Raw genomic sequence first — 9378 nt, 5'->3', positions numbered from 1 at the left:
ACAATAAAAACCACATCCCAACACCCTTAATTCTACTACAACAATTATACAAATAAAATTAATTAATACATATGGAAATACAAATCAATGCAATAAATGAACTTAACAAAAACAAGCACGAGAATAAAACATTTTATAAAATACAGACAAGGAAAGGAGTTTAATGTGAAATTCTAAACTCATTATATCCAAAGAAAATCTTTAGATTGCTATAGGAATAATTTTATTTATTTTTAACTTTATGTAAATACTATCGTATAGCAATATTTTTTTTTTCGGTATTTGAAATACAATACAAAAATATTTTCAAATCACATTCTAATAAGAACAGAAATGGTTACAACAGCAACTTATCCTATAAGTTATAATCCTACTTATAATCACATTCATTTGTACATGTCCTATAAACACAGAACATTTCAATAATTCGAAAAATAAAATGTAAAGCTAAAGATTTGTAATACCAAAATAAGTCATTTATAATCAAATCCACATTCTGGCTATTTGAAATTTTGAATTTTGGACAACGTGTGCTATTACCAGTCCAATAGATTAATTTTACAAATTGTCCCCAGTTCTGAAAAATATCAATGATACTGACAACACAGATTGTTGCTAGTTGTGAACAATGTAAAGTCTCACTGACAATGCTAATTATTACCAGTTTTTGAACAATATTAACTCCTATAAGTGATACAGGATATCAGCAGTTATGAAAAATATCAACTCCCGTCAGTAACACAGACTGTTAGTAGTTTTGAACAATATCAACTCCTACTAGTGATGTTATCAGTTTTGAGCAATATCAGCTCCTGTCAGTGATACAGGATATCAGCAGTTTTGAACATTATCAGCTCCTGTCAGTGATACAGGATATTAGCAGTTTTGAACATTATCAGCTTCTATCAGTGAAATAGACTGTTAGCAGTTTTGAACAATATCAGCTTCTGTCAGTTACACAGACTGTCAGTAGTTTTCAACAATATCAGCTGCTATCAGTATTGCTACATAACTGATACAAATTGACAGATAACAGAAGTTCATAGCATAGAAAATTGCTTGGTGAAGGTTTTTGATGTACACACACATTTATAGTCTGTTATTCAAATAAAACATATAATACTGTTTAGCTTTCAATGTAAAATTAGCATCCAGACATGGGTTTTCAACACCAGCTAAGTTACACAGTTACTGATTGATATACTAGTCCAAATTGTTTCTCAGCAAATATACCTTTAATCAAAAATGTAAGGCAAAATTTCAGTCTTTATTTAATTTTAACTATCTTGAATTCCATCAACACCCTAAAACAAACAAACTTACTGCTTAAGTCTATTCTTGTGCTTTAATTCTTTATGATGCTTAAGCAGAATTACATCGATAACAATAAGCTGCATACTATTTATATATATAAATATGATAGTATTTAAGTTACATTTGCTGCACTACTGATACAATTTAAAATGTCAGGTACATTTGTGTTTTTGAAAATAGTGATGATGGTAAAAACAGTATGTTCTGAAAGCAGAACAAACAGAAATACTGACAGTAACTGCCTTAAACCTGAAATATGCTGATAGTGTCAATTTTAAAATGAGTTATTCAAAGGATTTGTAAATAAGTTTGTTTCTATGTTTCTTTCCAAAGAAAAATAATTCTGAAATCAGCAAAATGGTCTTATTGCTGAACTGAATTGATAATAAAGTATAATCACCACTTTATGTTTGAGGATTTCCCAACTTTTTTCTGGGCAAAATATGTCACTCATAGCTCCCTAGAAGGAAAGTCTTAATACTGTTGAAACAAATAATGCTTATTTGTCCTTGTAACCTGAAATCAAAGGTAGTTTTATTTTTGATTTTGTTTTTAGTGAATCTCTGTTTCTCAGCCTCAGCTGTTATGGTGTGATGTAATTTCCTGTATTTATATTTTAAAAAGTGTAAAAGCAGTAAATACTTTCTGTTCACAGGCAGCTTTTCTTCATTATAACCAGCAGTAATACTTTCTGTTCACAGGCAGCTTTTCTTCATTATAACCAGCAGTAATACTTTCTGTTCACAGGCAGCTTTTCTTCATTATAACCAGCAGTAATACTTTCTGTTCACAGGCAGCTTTTCTTCATTATAACCAGCAGTAATACTTTCTGTTCACAGGCAGCTTTTCTTCATTATAACCAGCAGTAATACTTTCTGTTCACAGGCAGCTTTTCTTCATTATAACCAGCAGTAATACTTTCTGTTCACAGGCAGCTTTTCTTCATTATAACCAGCAGTAATACTTTCTGTTCACAGGCAGCTTTTCTTCATTATAACCAGCAGTAATACTTTCTGTTCACAGGCAGCTTTTCTTCATTATAACCTCTGTGAAAATTACTGATTCTTTTGCTATCATACTTCAGCATTGTAATTCAAATGAAGTATAAAATAATAAAGCATGTTTCTCAGAAACATGATGAGTTAGGCTTAGTTAAATCATTTTGCATTTGACCATATCATGTTTTGTTTTGCCAACAAGCAGCTGTTCTAGGCCTTGTTTGCATTAGGTAATATTAGTTCAAGTAACTGATTTAATGAGCAAAGAAAATCACCAAAACAAAATGAAAAACAAACATATAAATAAATGTAAAATAGGTTTAAATACTATTACATATACTACAATGAAACAACTGATTAACAATTTTTAAAAAATGACATCACATGTCTATAACTTTGGTATGGTAAAAGAAGTTATTTTAAACACAATAAAACTACATTCCTTCCTTTCTCAATCAAAACAAAAATTTAATATTATTTTATAAAATATAAACTTCAAATAAATCTTTCAAAGTTTTTAGGAAGACATGTAAAACCAGCAATTAATTTCTACAACAAAGGTCATCATTCTTAATTGTTTCTTAAATAAAATATATCACAATGAAAGCTGAAAATTTAAAAAAAACAACATATAAAAATATTCTACTCTGTAGAAAGTAATTCTGCATTTTCAAGCATTTCCATCCACTACTTTTCATTCTCACAATACAATTTAACAAACCATATAACGTGTATCAAATTTACACATCCAAGTCTCAAAGAATGAAAGAACAGCAAGTTTTATTTTTAAATATTTACTTTCAAGTGTTTTCTCTAGAAAATGATGAGCTATACCCTACCCCACAAAGAATATTGGAAATCGAAGTGCATTTGCTCACTATTTTGTGTACATATGGATAGATATTTGTGTTTAACAAAATACATTCCATAATATCAATGATATATACATACTGATAACTTGAAAATATAGCAGGTATCATTAGCCAAAAAGTCACTGGAAGTATTAGCTTTCATTCCATTAAAAAAAAACAAAAATTTCCACTCTATCACCTACTTGTATTAACAAAAACCAAACTGCCAAAATAAATGTGTTTAAAAAAAAACATGTATTTTGATCATTTGGAACATTTTAGAAAGCTAAATCCAAACCAGTATATCCTTCCTTCGTTACTTATTCTTTGGTTAGCTATAAGTAATCAATCTTTCTTTTCAGGTTGATGTATGTATGTATATATGTATGTTATTCTCAGTAAACTGTAATAACACTTCTTACAATAGACCAGTTTGTAATCAGAAATCCTGCATCAGAAAGGGAAATATGTAAAAAGTTAAGAATATTTAAGTCTAAAACAAAAAGAGAATGGTTTAAGGTTGCCAGTTTTTTAATTTGGGTAGATGTCACTAACATATTCTAAGGCTAATAATGATATGGATAATATAAAGGGATTAGAGAGAATTTAAAAAGGTTACATAAGTAATTTTAAGATTTGGAAGTCATATAAAGCTAAGAACAAGTACTTGGATAAGATTACCAACAGGGGAAAAAACAGTTGCTGCTATATGATTGTACTGAAGATATATATCTTATAATTATCAGAAATAAAAACTTCAACAATGTTTTACTAATCCAGACTTTTAAACCTCCTGATATTCAGGAGCAGAGAATTTTGAACTCACAGTATTTCTTAACAGTGTTTACATTTGCTCAGCTAATACTTCATAAAAGTATGCATTTATTACAATTTTAAAAATAATAATAATTGATTTATGTTCAGCTGCTACAAAGCAAAAAACCTCTATTTAAATAACAGCCAACAATAAGTAATCCAACTGAACAAAATTAACATCTATAACTAAACAGTTAATTTTATAAATAATGTTAAACTTGTGCTAAACTTTCTTAGTTTCATAACATGTTCTTTTACCTACTGCTTTTAACAATGTTTCATTGCATCTTTACACTAGCACAAATCTTAAGATACTAAGACAAGACACAGTTTAACAATCTTAAGATACTTTAACCAATAAAAGAATGAATCTTATCTATCTAAAAAAAAAGTAAAACCAGGAAAAAATGTTCACAAGCAACTCAAGAAAACAAATGGAATTCGATATATTTAACTAAATATCTGCAGATGTGTTGAACTACTCTGTTTATAATAGACATAATTGTCTATTAGTTCCAATAACACCAGTTCATTACACATTACATGTATTTAGAATATTAAAAATGTTTATCGATTTTTATGACTAAAAATCTGTAAAAGACCTTTCATGATCTACTATAACACACAAAATAAAACCACAAGAATTGCATAGTTGATATTCATATAATATAAAGTATGCTATATCATATGAATTATTTTTTGAAAAACACATATATAACTTACATACACAGTTTCAATATAAAATGAGCCATGGAGTTCATGCAGTTACTATACTTTCAGAGAAGACATTTTTAACTAAATTGACATGAAAACGTATACACGCATCACTTAAAAAACATTTGATCAGTGTTAGCAAGGGAATAAGTACATTGTGAGTAAGAAAAATTGTAATATATTAATTATTACTTTAACATGAACAAATACTGTAGAATAAAGTCACACAGACAGAACTTATTATGCAACACTTTCATCAAAAGTATATAAAAAAATTATTAAAACTTGTTTTTTTTACTCCTTATAAGAAGACAACACATTTTTTAAATCTTACACTTTAATTAGTATCCTTTGTTAATCCAAGCTTCTTTCTGATCATACATTAAGTAGGCAATATCTTTATTTATGTTAGTGACTTGTTCTATTGACATGTTAAGACTGCCTAACACTGCACCAATATCTCCATTATTAACATACTGCTAAAATAATAAGTATAATAAATTGTGTTTTATTTTGTAAAGTTTAGTGTGATATATACATAACCTAGGTAGCTATAGTAACATAGAAAGTTTTAATGACACGAAAAGCATTGAAACAAGAAACTAAAACCTACAAAAACTTTACAAAATTTATTCCCGTTACTAAATCACCAAAATTATGTCAGTTTGAGCCAAAGTATGGATAATTGCTCACTTAAATAAAAATTTATTGAAGTAGTGAAATTTTGATTCATTCCATAAATGCATATATAGCAATTTACAGTTTTATAAGTACAATACGTTTTCATTATGAGCAGCTAATAGTGTGAAATGGTCATTGTTAATATTCAGACACTTTAAAAATGGCCTTAAACAGACAATTTTTATAGATCCCACTATGTTTCATCACAGTACTACTATTAATTACTACTGTACATAATGATTCATTACTGTTTATACTGGTGATTTAAACAAAATCTTATAATTTTGATAAAGCACCATGTGCCAATATATCACAAGCTAACACTTTCCTTACTTCAAAACATATTTCAGAGAGATAACTTATCTTTTTTTCCAACAGTAAGAACTATTACTTCATGTTCAACTGCCATAATACCGTGTTTCTCCGATAATAAGACCTACCATAAAATAAGACCTAGTGTGATTTTTGGGGATAGTTTTAATATAAGCCCTACCCTTAAAATAAGCCCTAGTTAAGAGTGGCAGGAAGAGGAAAGAAATAAAAAAAATTAATTTATTAATTAGTTTATAGTTAGTTAATTAGTTTGTTTAAGTATTAATCAGTTAGTTTAATAGTTTAATAATAGTTTATTTTAAATGGTTAGTTTAATAGTTTTACTTTGTAACTTCATTTTTTAATATATCAAAATAAGACATCCCCTGAAAATAAGCCCTAGTGTCATATTTTGGAGTGAAAATTAATATAAGCCCTGTCTTATTTTCGGAGAAACACGGTAATTTCTCTACATTCCACAAACCTTGAAGAAAGTCCAACTTCTAAATGCAGTATATCAGTTTATGATGCAATTATTATACTGTGTGTCTTTCCATCAACATGAGCACTACACATGATCATAAGCTCATTTCAGTGATGCAAATAAAATGCATCAAAAGTGGGGAAAAAATACTATGAAATCGATTTTCAGGTAAGAAAATTGTTAACTTCAGAATTTTTACTTGCCTATCTACACCATTAAGACCTATAATCACACACTGAAGATGGTGAAGGGCCAATGGTTATCACTCACAAGAGGGAATCCTTTCTGAAATAGTGACAGAAAGCATATGGAGTATTATTAACCACAAGTTGAGGACTGCTTAATGAAATAGCACCTTGTAGGAGGCCACATCCTTCTCAAGCAAGGAGCACTCTTCACACAGTATTTTGTTTTGTACCAAGACAGTACAGCAAATGGATATCATGAAAATCCAGTGCCAGTGGTAATGTGTCACCAAGAGAGTGGAATATTAAAATGTGTAATATGGCTAGGGCTTTAGACATTTTGTCTTTGTCAAATACTTATATGAAATAGTTACTATAACAACAGATGGAGAGAGAGGAGGAGCCCTTGTCTGTATCCTGCAGAAATTCCAAGTCCTATCTAGATGGACATATCCACAGGGATCTGCTTATGAGATATTATAGCAGTGTGTCTTGTACTACACTTCTTGGTAACAATTCAGCTTTAAGTCTCAAATGAGGGGTGAGTCCAACCAATCTCTTAGCAGAAAAGTGGAGAAGCACCACTTGCAGAAGAAACTCTCCATATTGGCACCCCCAGATGTTTGGACCCAAAGAAATAAGGGTTCTTCCATTAACCACTGCAGGTATGAGAGAGAGGAAAATGCATAGATAAAAACCATCAGTGTGTGCATGGACCACTGTTAACAGGCACAATCATTTGGTATTTGGTTCCCACCAAGAGAGGGTTCAATGAGTTACTACAGCTAAAGACAGTAAACCTAAGTCTAGTATAAAGGCAGGAATATACTTGGCACTGTCCATTTTGCATTTAGTTGTTTGTTTTTTTTAATTAAAAGTGCAGAAAATGAAAATATCAATTATATAGATATACTACTAAACCAATCTTACCAAAAATTCCATCTCACTGGGGGTAATGAGAAAAAAAAGGTGGGTTTAACACCTTCTGTTCTCTCCCACACTCTATGTGGCAACACCAAACACTGAGAAAGATTCAGAGGTACCACACACATAATGAGTATTATGCTTAGTTACACATGACAGTTTATGTTCGTGTGTTTTGCTCACTCCTGCTTTGTTTCTTATTTGTTTCAGTTGAATTTTTACAAGGAATGGTATACACATGTTGGTTTCATGAAATGTGTGAGAGACATGGAGAACAAACTAGATCAACAAAGGAGCTGGCAAAAAACATCAACAGGCAAAGCTCACCATATGAGATCCTCCAGGTAGTCAAGAGAATGATGACCAGAATTAGTTGAAAACTGTAAGCACAATGGTGTAATGGAAGATGAATGTCACAGAAGTCCACACACCAGCCTGTAAGATCTCCATTGAAGGTCATCATCAAAAGGAGACAAAAAAGCTTAATATGATGGGAGATAACAGATAAAAAGCAGTTAGACTCACCCAAAAAAAGAAATTTGCCAGTAAACTGATGAACCAAACTGATTAAAAGTACAAGGGGATAAGTTCCTAGAGGAGGAACATAGGCAATAGTAGTGTTCATAAAAGGGAGTTTCTGAGCAGGTTAGCAAAAGACAGCCTTTAGTGGACATAAAAGGTAATCAGGAATGTGATTATTGTATAATGAGAAAATAAAAGGGAAAGAGACTGGAGGAAAACAACTAGTCATCCTCTGGACAGTCCAAGGCTTCAGAAGAAAGGAATAACTTGGAAATAATGCAACAGGTCCTAATGATATAGAGGACAGGAGGAATAGAATATGTGAATATCTGAATGAAGGCAACTGGACAAAAGACAAAAAGTGTAGATAATAACACTCCTTAACCAGCAATTATTAAAATAGCTGGGGCTATGACAAAACATTAGGTAAAGCATAGGCCCCAAAAGAGAATGCATTCCTAGTTGCAGATATTTTCATAATTCCAAAAACAGAAATTACTCCACTAGAGATCAAACTGAATAGAAAATTGAATGTTAAAAACTGCCATTTCTCGACATGGAAAGCAAGGCACCAGTGTAAATGAGGTGGATGGGATGGAGTACCACAGGACACAGTAAAGTGATTAAGCCACCACAACAGACTTGAAGGGAATGAAGAACAGAAAGGTAGAAGAGCAGAAAGTGGATTACAGGACATGTGCAAGAGATTCACAGCAGCATCATGCAGATAAAAACCAGAGACTCCAAAAGGAAGAGAAAATTAAGTGCAGAAAATGCAGAACAATGAAGAATCTACAATACCAAGGTCTCCATGACATAAAGAGTCAAGGAAAATGGTTGAGCCCATCATGTAAGCAAATAAAGAAATCTTCCATGAAGCCAATGAAAGTGTAAAATATTGGGTGAAAAAAAGATAGGTGAGATGATGAAAAAAAAATGATGTATAGAAAGTAGAAACAAAGCTTAAAAATAGAGCTTACACAATCCACAACCCAAAGAGGGCCATGTAAAGAAAGACTATAGTTGTGAAAGAGGAAGAAAGCCAGCCACCAAATGTTCCAGCACCATGAAAGGTCTCCAAGAAATAGTTACCATTGAGTATCTTGATTGTATGCCCATTGGAAAGAGGAATGACAAGTAGAAGTGATAAGACGAGAGAGGGTTAGCCTCATGAAACTTCTGAGATCAGTTAAAGTGAGTCAGAAAACCAGGAAATGAATGAATGATTGTTATCATGTGCCTGCAGCTCAAGAAACCAAGGAATTTGGAACACCCCCATGGAAAGTTGCAGTGAGAAAAGGGGTAAAGATACGTGGCGAGGAAAGACGAAGAAGGAGGGTGGACACCTGAAAGACAAGCATCCAGTCTGAGAAGACCCCAAGAAGAGTGAAAACCAAATAAAGGTAATAGAAGAAGAAACAGAAAACAAAAAGGCAAATAAGGAATGAGTGACCACCTGAAAATACACAGTAGCATAATGAAAAGCTACAATGAGAATGTAAATGGTAGTGATATAGTGAGAGTGAAGGTAAGAGGAAGAATATATTGCAAAAAAGAAAGAGACATAGAAGGAGAAA

The sequence above is a fragment of the Tachypleus tridentatus genome, chromosome 9 (genome assembly GCF_004210375.1).
Source record: "Tachypleus tridentatus isolate NWPU-2018 chromosome 9, ASM421037v1, whole genome shotgun sequence".
NCBI classification, from domain to species: domain Eukaryota; kingdom Metazoa; phylum Arthropoda; class Merostomata; order Xiphosura; family Limulidae; genus Tachypleus; species Tachypleus tridentatus.
Note: the sequence above shows the minus strand (reverse complement) of the source record.